The sequence below is a fragment of the Lissotriton vulgaris genome, chromosome 1_1 (genome assembly GCF_964263255.1).
Source record: "Lissotriton vulgaris chromosome 1_1, aLisVul1.2, whole genome shotgun sequence".
Lineage (NCBI taxonomy): Eukaryota > Metazoa > Chordata > Amphibia > Caudata > Salamandridae > Lissotriton > Lissotriton vulgaris.
In genome coordinates, this window is record NC_141685.1 from 1,665,674,255 (window position 1) to 1,665,693,173 (window position 18,919).

General features: G+C 46.3%; 1 protein-coding gene across 1 annotated transcript in view; it reads right to left on the reverse strand.

Annotated features, from left to right (window-relative positions):
* The window catches only part of UBE2H (ubiquitin conjugating enzyme E2 H), a 385,627-nt gene that overhangs the window by 91,041 nt on the left and 275,667 nt on the right, over positions 1-18,919 (reverse strand). The gene's annotated exons all lie outside the window — the stretch shown is intronic.

Below are 18,919 nucleotides of genomic sequence, written 5' to 3' on the forward strand. Positions count from 1 at the left end.
TGCAACCAATCAACAACTGGTTCAAATATGTTCTCTCAATGTTTCAAGCTTTATAACAAATGTAACAAAAAGATGTTGATATTTCACTTCTGTTCTTGGATTTTCGTCACAATAAAATACACTGAACATAATCTTCACAAAAGTGATTTACAAAAGTTTAAGCTATTGCCATTATAAATTACAATAACTTATTTAAGTATTAATTATTTTAAAAAAATAAAAGCCATTGTTATTTGTAATATCAATACATGCAAGTCAAGCAAATAAAACACATTGCATTACAAATGCTATAGGTGTCACATTTGCGAAAGTTATAACTATTGGCATTGTAAATGACAAAGCTATTAATTTCACTATTTTCAAAACCAACACAAATAAAAAATGTGTCATTTACAATACCAATAGCTCAAACTTTCCTAATTCGAGACCTATTGCATTGCAAATGCTTGTTATTTTATTCAACAAACAACCATTGACAAAGCCAATAGTTCTGGCTTGTTGTAGGTGTAACGTTACTTGTTGTATTATATTTCTGGATGCAATGACAGAAGCAACAAAAATATCAGTCTGGCGGCACATTATATTAAGCACAGATTTTTAGCTTCTGTGTTTTAAGCCACACATTTTATTACATTAAACACCCTTTTGGAGAGACCCCCCTAGTTTTTACATCCCACTTAAAGCTCTGGAAACAACACCATGTCGCAGTCGCCCCACGTCCAGGTACTGTGCATCATGACGCGTGCCTTCCACTTTTTTAGATTGCCTATGTGCAGGGGCATAGTGAATCCTGCCCCACCCCACCCCTTGCTCTAGAATGTACAGCAAGAGTGGAGTTCTTGATGGGTCTCATAATTAATGTGAAAAGGTGAGTAAATAAGTCAAGGGATGGGTGGATGGATGGCTGGATAGATAGATAGAGAAGTGAAATGATGGATGGATGAGTGAAAGGGTGAATGACAGGAGAGTGAATGGGTGGATGGATGAGTGAAATGATGGATTGATTGATGAATTGATAAGTGAAAGGGTGAATAGATGGACGGATGAGTGAAAGTGGATGTAAGGCTGGGTGAGAGTGAAAGAGTAGGTAGATGGACAAAAGGATGGATAGATGAGTGAAAGGATGGATGAGAGAAAGGATGGATGAGTGACAGGATGGATGAATGAGTGATAGGTTCAATGGATGGATTCATGAGTGGATGAGTAGGTGGAATGGTAGGTGGATGGATGGCTAAGTGAAAGGGGAATTGAAAGAGAAAGGGGGATGGGTAAATGGATGACTGAACGGGTGAATAGGTGGAAGAATGAGTGACTGGATGGATGAATGAGTACGTGAAAGGATGGCTGGATGGATGAGTGAAAGGATGGGTAGAAGAGTGGACGGATGAGTGTACGGATGGATAGGGTGAAAAGGTGGATGAATGGATGATGGATGAGTAAAAGGGTGGATTGGGGGATGGAGGAGTAAAAGGGTGGATTGAGGGATGGATGAGTGAAATGATGGATGGAAGAATACCTGCTGGATAGGTTTGTAAATGGATGAATATGGACATGTATGGGCACACAGATGGAAGGACAGAATGAATGCTGAAAGACTGAATGATGGATGAAAGTATGATTACACATTGTAAGCCCCATTATCTTAAGCAACATTTCCTATACATTGACTTTCACATTTATATGAGTAATTGTCTATGCAATATGTGTGTGTTGTAACACACTCAAACACTCTGCCCCACATACTTGGGATGAGTAGCACTATAGAAGAAATGTAATACACATGAGAGAGGGTCTATGTGAAGATGCGGGGCGTCATTGGAGGGTGGTATCAAGGCCAGACTGGCCGGGCGCAGGCGTTTTCTCTGTGAGCTGGAAAGGTGGGGTCGGTTTTGTTACCACAAAACCTGCACATTTCCTTAAAGCGGTGTGCATACTGACAAACCATGAAGTGCACAATTGTCTCAACCTAATATAAACTTATTTTCACTTGTACTTAAGTGGTTGTCTATTTACTTACTTATATACTATTGCGCAACCTTCTCTGATGTGTCTGTAAAACTTACCTTTTGTCCAGAATTTTTACCTCCTGTCCTGAATTTTTTTCCAGAATTTTGACCTTTGTCCTGAATTTTTACACTCACTGTTCTGAATTTGCACCCATTCCAGTTGGTCACCCTATATGCAAATGATTTAACTGCCACCCTTTTGGAGCAAATCGCCCAGCTTGAACCAAAAGGCCTCTTTACACTTGTGAAATTCTACTGTTTTGAGTACAGATGTAACATCGTGGGACAACATTATGAGAGACTGATAGCTTGCGAGTCTCTGCTACCTTTCTACCAAATCCCAGACCCTTAGTGTTTTAGATCCCACCGGTGAGAATTACAATTGGGTGCAATGTTGTTCCTTTGGAAAAACAATCACCCGCAAGTGCTGCTCAGATCTGCAAAAACAGTTTTTCTGGATCTTCTTTCTTCCACTCCGTGACTTATCTTAGCTGTGCTGCCTGATAACAGAATATCTGGCTGACTCAGTACCCCTCTTTAGGGCCCTATAAATTTGACTAATTGCATATTCTAGCTCTTTGTCTACATAAAATGCATGCATTGAGACGTTGCATGGGCCTGTTGTTTATGACCTCCTTTAAAGGACTGAATGTTACTTTACTGTCTGTCAGTACGTCCCCTGACCACTACATTGTCTTCAAGGAGAGGGGCACCCAATCTTTTTTTCAGTTTGTTACCTTTAACCCGTTTATAATTCAATAATTACCATTAACTATTCTATTAGCGCCTCCTTTCTCCACAAAATGCTAAGATGTAGTGGAGGAGTGCAATTGTCAGGCGATGTTTAGGAGAAAAAAAAAGCCATGATAGATACAGGATTTTAGGCAATAGTCCTGCTGCGTATCTCCCTGTTCCCTCTCCCCCATTTTAAAACCAACCTTATTGCTAGCTCACCCAAAACCTTAGAAAACTTAACTCTAAACTTCTTAAGACTGGAACTCAGCTTCTCGCTAGCATTTCCTAATTTGGTCTAATATAATGTGCCCTGTCCTCCTGCACTGGCAATCAATTGGTTCCCAATGCACCCTGTCTAACTCTTCTGGTTCTGAGTGCAAAGGTACAAAGGATAAAGATGGTCATGCTTGGACAGGCATCACCAGCATTACTTCTAAGGTACAGTACGTTCCAAATCTGCAGGCACACTCATCACTGTGTGGAACGGAGAATGCCCTCCGTCTCTCAAGAGACTTTCTAGATCTGCCACAGCACCGCCCTCTAACCTGCCCTGCATTTCTTTATCAATGGGTCCTCCACAACACCTGCATCTAAGACTGCCAACCCATAAACAGGGATTGAAAGTTAAGATCCCCTGGGTACATTTAAATAGGTCGTAGGCTTTAGCATCAGTGTAAGAGTAATGAACCTTGTTGGTGAGATCCCCTTAACTCATAGAATGCAACTTCAGACTGTAAAAATATTGCTCCCTTACTGGCCCAATTACTTTATTACCAAGGAATAGGGCACACTGGAAGAGTGTACTGCTGCGTTTGGGGTGTGTTAAAAGCACAGAACTTCCTTTACTGGACATTTGTATGAAACCCGTTGCACAAGATTATTCACAAAACGTAATTAAATCGTTTTTTTCTGTGAAACAAAAATTGAGGTCGATAGGTACCCCTCAGAGGGCTTGAACCCTAAACTACGATCACTGAAGATTGTCCCTGGTACCTTTAAAAATAACAATCACAATCGATCACATGGTGGTGGATGCACTTTACCATCTACCTTGCAATTCCTGCTTTTGGAATTGACTGACCTTTTTGGGGTTGCCCAAGGCTACAAACAGGTGGCCTTCCTTGCAAAAAGGTTTAGATCTGTCAATGAGAGCTCGCTTGACATCTAAAGTGTGGTGGGCACTCAATGCTACTGTTTCTGGATATGGGAAAAAGTCTACGAGTTCTATAGTTTGGTTAAAGTGAAAAAGAGAACTCAAACTAGGCAAGAACTTCTGGTAAGCCCTTAGGGCTACCCAGTCTTTGCTAACCTGAATGTAAAGCGTCAGTACTTGCAATTCACTAATGTGCATGAGCGAAGTTATTGCGATTAGGAATGCAGCTTTCCCGGAAACATACTGGAGAGGGCAGGAATGAAGGGACTCCGAAAGAGGCTCGCCATTCTAGCAGGACTATATGGAGATTCCACACAGGGGCTGGAGGCATCCTTGGAGGGTGACTCCTAAGACTTCCATAAAAGCTTTCATGACTGGTATGCCAAAGGGAATATTTTCTTTTCTGTATATAAGCCGCTATGACTGCTAAGTGGAGATGAAAGCAGGTGAATGCCAACCCAACATTTTGGAGATGACGTAGGTAACAATCTATATCTTGAACCACAGATTTCAGGGGGATGGCAGTTCCTTCAAGATACAGTAATTAACAAACGGTTCCACTTGGCCACATAACACACTTCTATAGTTGGTCTGCAGGCTTCCTTTAGGATGTTCGTGCACTCATGTGGAAGGTGTAGGTACCCTAACTCTAGAACCTCATGTCCCTTTTGGAAAGCTCCTTACCGGCAATGATTGACAGAGTAAAGACGTATACCAGGGCTAACTGGTTCAAGTAGGGGCTATGAGTATGTGTGTTTGTACATCTTGCTCATCACCAGTGGAAAGAGTGGGAGAGGCAGAGAAGTGTAGGCAAATAGCCATAGACAGTTCACCCACAGTGCATCCATGGACTGTGGGTGCCTGGATGCAAAGTTGGGCATTTTGCATTTTCAGAAGTGGTGTGAAGTGGTCTAATAGAGGAGTCCCCCAGTGACGGAAGTAACTCTGGAGAACTGCAAGATTGAGTTCCCATTAGTAGACTTGTTGAGACCTGCTAAGCAGGTCTGGCCGGTCGCTGTCCGATGGTGGATGGTACCCCGGCATCAGGTGAATGCAGTTGCAAAGTGCCCAAAGCCAAATTGTCAGAGAAAGAAGGGAGAGCGGAGTGAGTGGGTTTCTCCTTGCTTCTGTAGGTAGTGCAAGATGGTCATGTCAGTATGGATTTATACTACCTTGCCCTAAATCTGTGGGAGAAAGGCTTTGAGGGTGAGCTGGACTAAGAGCATGAGGTAGTTGATGTGGTGACCCTGTTCTGGCGGGGTCAACATTGCCTATAATGTAGTGTGCTGAGGTATGCCCCCCCATCGGACTTGTGATGTGTCCGTGGTAATGGTCAACCACAGTACAGGGTCTTGAAAAGGCCAACCCTGCAACAAGTTGTTGCTATTCTTCCACTGCAGAGTAATGCACACTGGCCTTTACCAACACTAAATACTGAATATGACTCTCTACTTGGGGAACATTGTGCTGCAAAACACTGTTGAAATGGGCGCATATGTAGTCAGGCATGTGGCACTATGGCGATGCAGGATACCATCATGCCCAATAGGTGCACTACTGTTTTGACTGGGAGATGACTATGCAGCTGAAAAGGAGAGTCAAGCTGCTGAAAAGACACAACCCTTTGAGGACTGTGGTAGGTCTTGCTCATAATGGAGTTTAGGGTTGACCCTAGGAAGTACTAAATATGTACAGAAGCCAAAAGTGATTTGATAAGGTTTATGGTAAATTTTAGACTGCAGAGGAGAGATGGTGATTTGCATATATGGACCAGGTACTGAAGTTTGCATGAGCTCTTGATCAGTCAATCGGCTCCGCAGGGGAAGACATGGATGCTTCCTCATCTCAAGTGTGTGGCAACTACTGCTAGGCAATTGGAGAAGACCCTTGATGCGATGGCAGAACTTTGAACTGGTAGAGGCGGCAATGAAATGCAGGTAGCGTTGATGGGATGGATGAGGATATGGAAATGTGTCTTTTACATCCAATGCTTTCATAAAGTCACCCTCCTACAATCAGGATGAACTGGTTGAGGGGCCATAGGGAACCATCTTTCTTTGAAATGAGGAAGAACAGACAACTTGGTGTTGGGAGGAGACACATTAGATGGTCTTTTTTGGAAGGCTTGCACCTCTTCTTCTAAAAGGAGAAGATGTTCTTTGCTGAGGTGCGAGGACAAGATGGTATGTTGGGAGGGTATGGGAGAACTCCTAGTCAGTAATGTGTTGCATCACGGCTAGAATCCATTTGTCCGCAGTGATTGTCTGCCAGACTTATTTTATTTATTTATATTTACATTTATAATGCGCAACAGCTACTAGCAGTGGGTTTCCCGGCGCAAGGGATAGACTGAAGAAATAAAAAAACAAACCTCAACAGCACCATGAACCAGCTAAAGCGGCAGGCAGATCATTCCCACCTGACTTTTTTCAGGCCTGCAGGAAAAGCAAGAGGTGGAAAGGCATACAGCAGGCCAGAGTCCAATTGAAAATTGAACATGCGCCCTGAAGTGGGAAACTCCAGTAAGTAAAATGTTAAACCAGAACCCGAACCAGCTTTGCCTGGTCCACCTGACTTTTTTCAGGCCCGCAGGAAAAGCAAGAGGTGGAAAGGCAAACAGAAGGCCAGAGTCCAATTGAAAATTGAACGTGCGCCCTGAAGTGGGAAACTCCAGAAAGTAAAATGTTAAACAAAAAGTATTTTTGGTAGTAGTAAATAAATAGATAGTATGCCCCACTGTCCAAAGATAACCTGTACCACCCTCTGGGTATAGACGGCACATCTGGATCAGCTGCTGAGTTAGTCGGACCAGCTGCTAAGGGATCACATTAGCTGACTGACCACAAAGGAAATCGCATGAAATGGCAGCTGTTGCCAAACCTCACAGCCTCCAGCTAGGGCAAGAAACACCACTGTGCCCCGATTGTTGCAGTACCATATGGCAGTCATGCTAAACATTTAACTCACACTATGTGTAGGGCAGCATAACTACATGTAGAAAAAAGGGGGATAATTTCCTAATGTCTATATTTTGTTGATACAAACATAAGTGAGCAGAGTGACTAGAGATTGGTCCTGATGAATGTCCCTGAACATTGAATTGTCAACTAGGGCAGAAACATGTTGATCCACAGGGTAGACATCCATAACCCCAGTCTCATGTTGCCATTTTTAATCTCCCCAATAAGAAGTAAAAATTAAAGATTGGTTATTCCTACTGAGGGAGTTTTAATTCCTGCACAATTTGTTCTTGTTTTTTGCACTCTGCCCCTCACTGGCACCTCTTCAGATTATTATAATAAATGTGTTTGTTTTGAGAACACTGCTGCTCCTTCCCAGCTGGGAAGTTGTAGCCCACATTGGGTACCTTGCGGTCCCTTTCTGTTGGAGGAACCCTATGATGAAGCATGTCACCCTTGGGTAAGTGAGGGTTTACGTCCATTTAATGGCCATCCCCACTTATCCCCCTTCTTTCTACATGTAGTTATGCTGACCTACACATAGTGTGAGTTAAATATTAATAGGCAAAGTGTTGGGGAGCTGTAATACCTGCTCCGGTATTTACAGATTTCCTTTCTGACCCTTGTTGTGTGATACAGTCATGTTGAACATCCACACTGATAGAACTACCCTTGAGGAAAGGCTTTTAAAAAGGTTAGTGGGATCGCTTGCAGCACTAAAGAAGTTTTGTGGTGGTGCAACCCCGGAGACCAGAGACCTCTGACTTCCTCCTCATCCAGGTCATCTCCTCAACCCAGATATAAACAAATCCATTACAACTGTCCGACGTAGAAATGGCAAGGAAAACAGCTTGCTGCAGGTCATACTGGCATTGGTCATCCACCACCGAAAGTGGTGAGCTGCCTTGCCAAATGCAGATTCTGTCCAAAAGGTATTCCTAGTCTGGGGTTACCTGCAGCCTTAGATTCTATTGCAGGCCCTGCACATGCAACAGGTGGGAGGCACCTAAAGGGTGCCCAATGACAAGAGCTGAAGTAGCCTCAAAACTATCAAGGACGAACAGAAGCACAACTCTAAAAGATTTGAATTCTAGCCTGAATGTCCCGCATGTGTAGAGAAGGGGGCAAGACTTGCAGGGCAACTGTGTGCACTAGTGGGAAACTAGTGCACTGGCCGGATGGAGAAAAACCAGATATGGACAGTAATGACACCATTGTTGGTAGATGGTCCAAGACTCGCAGCAGTGAGCATATTTTCAGTAGCCAATTGTCGAGATAAAGGAAAAAGTGTAATCCAGTCCTACAAAGATGTGCTGCAACCCCCAGCATGAACGTTGTAAAGATTCAAGAGGCTTATGTTAAGACAAAGATCAGTACAGTAAAATGGAAGTGGTCTAATCACACTAGCACAAGAAAGTAGGCATCCTTCAATCCATGGACATCATCCAATCATTGTGATCCAGGGCCGGGTCAACTTGAGCAAGCATCACCATTTTGAACTTGATGAGAAGATCAAAAGTGAGTTATAGAAGTCCTAATCCTCTGAACTTCTTGGAGGATCAGAACATCCCCGTCCCGTCTCCACCTCCAGCACCAGTTCAATTGTGCCTTTGACGGCCAACATCACTTCCTTTGACAGAATTGGGGCATGATCTGCTAATGTCCAAGACTAACCAGGGAGGTGCATCAGGAAACGGAATATAACCAATTTGGATAATTGAAGGACCCACTTGCCCAGTGTTAGGGAATATCTAAGACTAACAAATTTGGATTTTGCCACCTAACAGGGTTAACATAAGGAATATGCTACTTACCAGTATGCATCTGTTCTTGGCATGTAGGGCTGCTGACATTCATATCTTTGCATAGATCACCGCCTAGTGTTGGGTCCGGATGATTGCACATTGTTGTCTTGGAAGAGTCTTCGAAGTATCACGAAATAGGTGGCTCCTCCCCTGGACTATAGTGCGCATGGGCATCCTCTCCATCCCCAGATTGTTTTTCGCCATTGAGGCAGAGATGGAGTGTAATACTGAAAGTGATGACCATGCCTGAAAATGATTCTGAGTGCTACAGCTGCGACAGGCTCCAGGGAGGGTGGCGGGCGATATGAATGTCAGCAGCCCTACATGCCAAGAACAGATGCATACGGGTAAGTAGCATATTCCGTTCGAGGCATGTGGGCTGCTGAATTCATATCTGTGCATAGAATAAATAGCAGTTACCTCCTTAGCGGCGGTTGCCCGTGCCAGCTGCAGCAGTCTGAGAGTTCTGAGAACAGCTTGTCCTACAGCGGCTTGCTGTTTGGAGTGTACATCTACGCAGTAGTGTTTGGTAAATGTATGTATGGTGGACCATGTGGCTGCTCTACATATATCCTCTAGAGGAATGTTACCCAGGAAAGCCATTGATGCCCCTAGCTTGCGTGTGGAATGCGCTCTTGGGGGAACTGTTAAAGTGCGTTTAGCCTTGTGATAACAGATTTGTATGCATTTAACAATCCATCTGGCTATACCCGATTTGGAAATAGCGTTGCCTTTGTGTTGTGGGGAGAAGGCAACAAACAGTTGTTTACTCTTTCTAAAGTCTTTTGTCCTGTCGATGTAATACAGGAGAGCTCTTTTGACATCTAAGGTGTGCAGTGCCCGGTCTGCCACTGAATCTGGGTTTGGAAAGAAAACTGGCAGTTCTATGGTTTGATTAATGTGGAACTGCGAGATTACCTTAGGCATGAATTTGGGGTTGGTGCACAGCACTACCGTATTAGCATGAATTTGTAGGAAGGGCTCTTGAATTGTCAGGGCTTGAAGCTCACTGACTCTTCGTAGCGATGTGATGGCTATCAGAAAAGCCACTTTCTATGTAAGAAACTGTATCTCACAAGAATGAAGAGGCTGAAAGGGTGGCCCCATGAGCCTGGTGAGAACGAGGTTTAGATTCCAGACAGGCAAAGGAGGGTGTCTGGGAGGCATCACTCTTTTGAGGCCTTCTAAGAAGGCTTTAATGGCAGGCACTTTGAAGAGGGAAAGATGCTGCCTGTTTTGAAGATAAGCTGCCATGGCGGCCAAATGTATCCTAATGGAGCTATACGCTAGATTGCATCGATATAGATGCAGCAAGTAACATATGATGTTTTGCGCTGACGCATCTAGTGGATTAATGTTATTGTTGGAACAGTAGATGACAAAACGTTTCCATTTGGCTGCATAGCACGCCCTAGTTGTAGGTCGCCATGCCTCCTTGATGATGTTCATACCGTCAGGGGGCAAGTAGAGGTAGCCAAACTCTGACCACAGGAGCCAAATCGCAAGGCTCAACTGTTGCGGATCTGGGTGCTGAATGTCTCCATGGCTCTGAGTGAGGAGACTGGGCGTGAGGCACAGCCATTGGTGAAGCACCACTGAAAGTTCCAGGAACGTGGTGTACCAGGCCTGCCATGCCCACGTTGGAGCAACCAGGATGAGTGTCATGGAGTGCTGCCGCAGTTTGCGCGCCACTAGCGGTATGAGTGGGGCTGGGGGAAAAGCGTACGCAAATCTGCCTGACCAGTTCATCCATATCGCATTGCCCTGAGACTGCGGGTGTGGGAACCTGGCGGCGAAGTTTTTGCATTTTGCGTTCTCTTTTGTGGCGAAGAGGTCAATCTCTGGATGACCCCACTGTTGGAAATATGGTTGGAGCACTGAGGGGTGAATTTCCCACTTGTGCATCTGATGACTGTGCCTGCTGAGCAGGTCCGCCATCTAGTTGTCTTTGCCCGGGAGATGTTCCGCCATGAGGAAGATGTTCCTTTGGATGGCCCAGTTCCACATGCTCTGGGCTAGGTGAGATAGCTGTGGGGAGTGTGTGCCTCCCTGTTTCTGGATGCAATACATGGCAGTCATGTTGTCCGTCCCGATCAACACGGCCTTGTTGCACAGGTGCAGCTTGAACGCTTTCAGTGCCATGAAGATCGCCATCAGCTTCAAAAGATTGATATGCATCTTTTGCTGCTGTGCCGTCCATAGTCCTTGCACAGTGTAATGGAGGACATGCGCTCCCCAGCCCTGGAGAGATGCGTCCGCCGTCAGCACTATCTGTGGGACAGGCTCTTGGAACGGTCGTCCCCTGCAAAGGTTTTGTGAATTCCACCAATGCAGAGAGTTGTATGCACGACCGGTCACCAACACTAGGTCTTTCAGATGCCCATGAGCCTGGTTCCACTGTCGTGCTAAGCATTCTTGAAGGGGACGCATGTGCAGCCTCGCATGCGGGACTATGAATATGCAGGAGGCCATCATACCGATCAGCTGCATGAATACTTGCGCTGGGAGCGATTGTTGAGACCTGAACTTCTGAATTAGCAGCTGCATGCTGTTGACTCTGGCAGAATTTGGCTGCGCTGTTGCCGTTAGAGTGTTCAATCTTGCCCCTAGGTACTGTTGCACATGAGCGGGCTGAAGGTGCGACTTTTGGTAGTTTAGTGAGAATCCTAGACTGTGTAGGAGGTGAATTGTGCGTGACATGTGGCTGGCACACTGCTGGGCCGACTTCGCTTGAACAAGCCAGTCGTCCAGGTAGGGATAGACATGGATGTGTTGTCTCCGAAGGTGCGCGGCCACAGTCGCTAAGCACTTGGTGAACACTCTGGGGGCAGTGGTGACCCCGAAAGGAAGGACCTTGAATTGGTAATGCTGATTGTTGATGGTGAATCTGAGATATTTCCTGTGACTTGGGTGAATGGGAATGTGGAAATATGCATCCTTGAGGTCCAGGGTTGCTAGGAAGTCGCCCTGACTGAGCAATGGTAGGACCTGCTGTAAGGTTAACATATGAAAGTGTTCTGACAGTATGTATTGGTTGAGGGGTCTGAGGTCTAGAATGGGCCGCAGGGAACCGTCCTTTTTTGTGATTAAGAAGTACAGAGAGTACACCCCTGTACCTTGCTCTTTTGCAGGCACGAGCTCTATTGCCCCTTTTTGCAGCATGGAGAGTACTGCTGCAATAAGTGCATGTGCTCTGCGGACATAGGACGGTGCCTTGGGGGTAGGTTGGGGGGAGTGGAGGTTAGTTCTAGACAATAGCCGTATTGGATAAGTTGTCTCACCCACCTGTCTGTGGTAATGCCTTCCCAGACTTGCAGGAACTGCTGGAGTCTTCCCCCGACAGGTGTTAAATGGTCGGAGGGCAGTGACAAGGCGTCACTGTTTGTTGGGAGCGGAGGATCTGGTATTGTTATTTCCACGTCCTCTGCCCTTGGCGCTGTTCCCACGATATCCACCCCTGTTCTTTGTATAGGTGGTTTGCGTGCTCCCTTTGCTGTACTGGGCTTGCTGTAAGGCCTGTCCTCTAGAGGCTCCACTATTACCGGAGCGACGAAAGGAACTGCCCCGAAACTGCTGTGACTGCAGAGCACCCATGGATTTTGCCGTCTGTGTCCTTTTTAATTTTTTTGAGGGTAGTGTCTACCTCGGGACCAAAAAGGAAGTCAGGGTTAACTGGCTGGTTGAGCAAAGATGTCTGAATCTCTGGTTTAAACCCAGATATGCGGAGCCAGGCGTGACGTCTTAACATTACACTAGTGTTAATGGCCCTAGCTGCCGTGTCTGCCGCATCCAGTGCACATTTTATGGATGCATTAGAAATTAACTTCCCCTCCTGTATGATCATTTCTGCTCCCTCTTTGTAAACATCAGGCAGGTGTTGCAACAGCTGTTCTAACGGGTCGGAGAGAGCCCGATCGTATCTTTTTATTTATTTAAGGTTTTTGTAGAGCGCGTAGTAACCCTTGAGCATCCCAGCGCTAGAACCTAGAGAATCAAGAGGGAGCAGCAATGGAGGGGGAGGGGGATCATGGGAAAAGGAGGGTTTTTAAAGTTTTCCTGAAGTGGAGAATGTTTGGTTCAGTTCTTAGTTTGCGAGGGAGACTGTTCCAGTGCTTAGCTGTGTTTACCGAGAAGCGGCGCCCCCCAGACCTGGCTTGTTTCACTCTGTGGACCGTGATGAAGTTCTCATAGTTTGACCGGAGTGATCTGGGAGCTGTGTATGGAATAATGAAATTCTTGAGAATCGGTGGACATTTGTTGTGAAGGAGTTTATGGGCCAGGAAGAGGGCCTTGAAAACCACCCTTTCTCTGACTGGAAGCCTGTGAAGTTGATTCAAGGCTGGTTTTGCTGATGATCTTGCTGGGGTGTTAGAAGCCGGGCAGCGGCGTTCTGGATTCTCTGTAAGGTGTTAAATGTGGCTTCAGGGGCTCCCAAGTAGATTGCGTTGCTGTAATCTAGCCTGGACAAAATGAGGCCCTGGATCAGCAGTTTCCGGGAGGTGGGGGGTAGCAAGGGGAGCACCTTCCTGCATGCCCTGAGAAGTCCAAAGCATATTCCCGCCGTTTTCTTTGCCTGGACTCTGAAGGTCAGATCTTTCTCGAGCCATACACCCAGGCTCTTAACCTCGTTTTTGGGAGAAGGGGGATCACCTAGGCAGGCGGGCCAGATGTCTGGTGACAGGGAGGGTTCCTTTTGTCCAAGCAGCAAGATTTCGGTCTTGGACCCATTAAGCTTGAGTGCGGAGGAGTTCATCCAGCCATGGATTTCCGTAAGACAGCCGTGAAGGTTGGAGGGTTCTTGGTTGGGGTGGGATAGGGTCACCACCAGCTGGGTGTCGTCAGCGTATCTAGCCAATAGGGCCTGTGTATTTGAAATCCTCCAAATATTAGCAGCCTGTGCTGCCACCCGCTTTCCTGACGCCTCCAAGATCTTTGATTCTTTGTCCGGAGGAGGAGCATCACCACTAGTCTGCGAGTTCGCCCTCTTGCGAGCATTGGCCACTACGAGGGAGTCCAATGGGAGCTGGCCTTTGATGTAGGTAGGGTCCACGGGAGCAGGCCTATACTTTTTTTCAATCCTCGGGTTGATAACCCTTGCCTTTGTGGGCTCTTTGAAAATGTCTGCAGCATGTTTGAGGACTCCTTTCAGCATAGGCAATGTCTTTGCCGACCTTTCAGAGGTGGAGAAAGTATCAAATAAGAAATCTTCTTCCACAGGTTCTGCGTGCATTTCCACGTCATGGTTGAGGGCTGCCCTTTCTATCTAAGCGTTAAACGCCGCCGTGTCTTCAGTAGGCGAGGTTTTGACATTGTAAGACTGAGTGTCCGGTGCAGCTTGTGGATCGTCAGGGTCTACAGCATCAGTCCATTGCTGAGGTTCCTCCTGATCAGTGTCAGCCTTATAAGTGAACGCCGTCTGACGTCCTCCTCGCTTTGCGCTGGAGAATATGCCATTTGTTATGAATAGCTCTCAACATGTTCAAAGAGAACTGGTGAGGTGGTCGAGTCTTTCTTCTGTTTAAGAGGTATTTTGTACGCCTCTAAAGGATGTTCAGGTGCGATCTTCCGTTTATGGATGGTGAGCCTGCCAGATTCCGAGTCGATGAGTTTCGACTGGTTGTCATAGGAGGGTTCTTGGAACATAACCCCCTCAGGAGTGGACTTCGAAGGCGCGGACACTGTTTTGGATGGGTTGGTGCCTTTGTGGTGCTCGAGATGCTTCGGTCGAGCAGTTGGTGGTAGACCGTATTTAATTGGAGGGTGACCTGTGGACGGTCCGACCTTAGAGCTTGCCGTAGTGATCGATCCGAGCTGTTTCGACGACTCATTAGCATGCTTGCTTCCCTGCGTCGACTCGAGTTCACGGTGCGTAGCATGTACGGCCTTGGGCGTCGATACAATATGCTGCTTCGGGTCGGTTTTGGTCGTCGACTCGAGAGCTTTGCCCAGTAGCGGTTTGAGCGCTGGAATCTTCGGCTCGACAGCCTTTTTGGTCTGGAGACCTATGGTCTTGTCGCCATGCTTGGGCGTCGACGCCGACTGCGTCGAGGTGACGTGTTTGACTGTAGAGCCTGGCTTTGGCGCCCCGGTCTTCGAGGTGGCGCCTCCTTTCGACCCCGAAGGGTTGCTGACAGTCTTCGACTTGACTGCCGTCGACGTCTTCGATGGCGTCGATCCAATGACCACTTTTAGTAGTTTTGGTTTCTGTTTTGGCTCTGTATGTTTCGGTTTCGATTTTGATAGATCGACCGATTGCTCCTTTGAAATATTCTTAGCCGGGCCTGGACGCAGGGCTATAGAATGTGGAGCAAGATTTTGGCTAAGGCCTTCCGGCGATGCCTCGACCTGAGCCTTAGGGAGCGTATTGCCAGTATTAGGCCCCGCTACTGCGGTTGGGCCTGGCTCATCACTGGAGTCGTCATCGACGGCCCCGATGGCCTCTTAGTCGTCCCCTACCTAGACGACGACTTCTTCATGGACGTAGTCCTCATCCTCTTCGTCCACATCGAAGTTGGAGTCATGCTCCGACGCTGGGTCTGACTGCTCGTCAGGATCTTCTTCGTCGGCGCCTTCGTCACCGGCCTCGAAGATGTTGACCGGCTCGGGCGCCGACTTCTGCTCTGACTGTCTCGCTGCGCGTCGAACTCAAAGTGTCTTCTTGGACCGAAACTTCGAGCAGGCCATACATCTGGCCTCGTCGTGGTCCGGGGATAAACATTTATTGCACACTGGGTGCACATCAATGTGAGGGTATTTTGAATTGCAGGCGGGGCACTGTTTGAACGGGCTCTGTTCCATCGTCGTCGTAGTTTGGGCCTTTGGTGCCGAAAGTCAAAATCCGCCTTCGACGTCCGGTTCGAAGAACTGGAGAAAAACAGGCACCGAACGAGACAATACCGACGTCCCGAAGGCCTTTTGGCCTTAGTAAAGAGTTATAACAAGTTTCTGAACTGGAGTTGAGAAAGTACATCCGAACCCAATGGCGGGAAAAAACAATCTGGAGATGGAGAGGATGCCCATGCGCACTGTAGTCCAGGGGAGGAGCCACCTATCTCGTGATACTTCGAAGACTCTTCCAGGACAACAATGTGCAATCATCCGGACCCAACACTAGGCGGCGATCTATGCACAGATATGAATTCAGCAGCCCACATGCCTCGAACAATTGGATTGTGAACTAAAGAGGTTTGACAGCAATGCCTGGTGAAGAGGAGGATGAGGCGTGTTGCCCCCATTGGCCTTTTCTTTGGAACTTCCTCGCCCCTGCCATCACGAAAGGCAGCATAGGCTGGTAGACAGGCTGAGAGGGCTCTTGCTGGCAATAAGGGAGACCCTTCAAGTATCCTTGGATCCTCATGTATTGCTAGAGGAATTGAGTAGCATGAGGATGTGCTGCCATCTAATTGGGGTTGCTGATACCACTGCTGGGGCTTGGAATAACGTAGTCAAAAATGATTAACTCACTTTGAATAAACAATCAAACACCAACAAAAAGGAATGCTGTTTATATGTGGATGGCTGAGAAATTGAAGGAAACAGATTTCATTCATACAAGTGAATGATTTCATGGACACATTTTAAGTATTGAGGAAGAGGCCTTACTCAAATACTTGTCTGCTGTAGGAGCAGAGATATTGCATTTAGGAAAATTTAAAACTGTACTGTCTGGACGCAAGTATTTAGCAATAATGAATACTATGAAAAACACTGGTTTATTGGGGATTTGTGGACTATGAATTGATATGGACCAATATTGTTCAATCACTATCGCAACTGATAAAAACAGGTGGCTTTTCGAGCCTCCCTTTATATGCTGATAAAATACCAGTGGGGACAGGTAGTGGAGGATCTAGTACCAGAGTACATTGCCTATTACTCCAATAGTTCGTAGTTGTTGGCGTCACTGGCAAGCTGGGAACAGTAACCAGTAAGAGGGTCGTAGCTCTCTTGTCTTAATATCTGTAAGGCTGAAAAAGCATTCAATTAAAAGACCAGCACTGTCAAATGGCAAGCCCTTTAGGGAAGCCTAAATATACTCTGAGAATCCAATGGAATGCATACTGTCAAGTCGTCTAATAAGGATGCTGTATTCAAGATGCATCGTACTTCTGTCTAAATAGGCCACAAACTAAAACCAGTTTGGGATTACTGCGCTCTCGTTCAGAAGGGACCTTGCCTGGCAGTTCAGGCTGAACTGTTCCCACTGGAGTGGATCTGGTTATGGCTGGTTCTGTCTCAGGTGGCAAGAGGGACAAAGTGATGGATTGGATTGTGGCTCAGAGTAACCACAAATGGCTAATATTAAGTTAAGCAATGAGCCCATCACCTTTTTGCTGTACTATGCTTGTTTCCGGTCCAGGGAGGACCTGGCATGGCAGTTCGGTCTGGACTGTCCCCATGGGGCACAGGGTCAAAACTGATTTGCATATGGCTGGGTCCAAACTGGGGTGGCGTAGTGGGCAAAAGAACAATGGATTTAACCCAGATCTTTTGACTGGGGTACAATGTTTGCATTGTCAGCATTCCATAATTTATTTGCAGTAGTCCTATGCTCCCATAGCACAGGCAACAGAATCTGGATTGTAAGCTCCAGAATGTAGACTATACTTTGAAGCATCCTGATCAACATGGACTGTCAAAGCGATGGCATTAGACACGACCTCTGGCAACCCCAACAATATGTCATGCTCTGTTACAAATGGTATGGGTGTAACAGCCCAGGAGACCAACTGCTTTCAGAAATCAGAATACCTAACTGTCAGAAGAAGACTTATGCCCATAGTGTTACTTCTTTTCGGCTCTGTGCGAAGAAAAGTAGGGAAAAACTTGGGTTAATTTGACTCATAGAAACCTGTACCACAAGACTTTCTGGGTTGGATGTTCCATTACAAAATTTGAATCACCTGGATCTAGCCTGTGACATTTGGTAATGGGTTGACTCACACCCAGAGTCAATCAAGGCATTGCTTAAATGCAATAAAGGATTAGAGGTCGACAGCACAGGCAGCAAAATGTCTGTTGGAAAGTTCGTCTTAGACCCTTCTGTGGCAAGCCATAATTCCAGGACCTACGCTGCGTAATGAAACATTACCACTAGTGAGTCATTTTCCTCTGTCAGGGTCAGAAACATGAATCCTGTGTGGGCTCTGAAGTGGTATTAAAAGTCAACAGCATTTTGCAAGTTGAGATGATTGCCAGCATCGATATACGAATTTAAAGTAAATTACCTGCCTCATCCTTTTCATCATGTTGGACATGCTAGAAATCTTAAGTGGTGCCAGAATCCGACTTAAAACTGTCCTTCATCTTTCTGAAGTATTGTTGTAGAGACAGAGGTAGGTGAGCCATCATCAGCAGTCACATTTGATTTGGTAATTGTGTATCTCTACGTTGGACTTACTTACTTAGCTGAACACTGTCCTGGATCGGAGTGGAGCCAGTGACAAACCTGGAGCCAATAGTGCCAGAATTCTAGTTGTACTGACAGAAGACCAGTAAGTAAGAATTAATAAAAAATAAAAAAAATAAGCAGCATGGCCTCCTTGAAAGCTACAACCTGCTGCAGAGTGGACGATGGCCTGAAGATCTATGGGCACATAGATGGCAATGTCAGCATTGGGTCTGAATTGGACACTTAAGGCAGTACAGTGATGCGATAGCCACTTACATGACCTTCCCCTACATCAAGAGTGTCTGGATGTTGAGGAGCTTCAGCTGCAATTGTGTTAGTTCCTTAACCTGTTCTTGATTGGTCTTCAGACTTAGCCTTATGCCAACCTGATGCGGATGACAGACTGACCTCACCTATGTTCCATGATATTGTGCTTGGCCACCCTACCTGATGGCATTCTTGTGCATCAAGGAACACTTGTTCTGCAACTTGGGTCATGGTTGGTCCTTAGTCAGCTTAAACAGGCAGGTTGGTCCTCGGCATCTCCTTCAGACACAATAAAGCTTGAATATGGTCATCTTTGAAGACGATACCACTGTACACAGCCAAAGTATGATTTGAGATTTGAAAGAAAAACAGAAATCTATAGCGACTGAACTCAGTTCTACATTTTCTGTGCCTGAAGATGAAGCTCTAACGTCAGCATTCAGGGGTGGTGCTTTTAGACACACTGTAATGGTATCCGGAGGCATAATGGAGTCAAAGGTTGATGGCGCCACTTGTTAGTGCACCGGAGCTACTGCTAGAGTTTCTTGCTCCAGTGTGGCGAGAGGAACGATTCGGAAACTGCAGTTAGAAGGACCCAACCC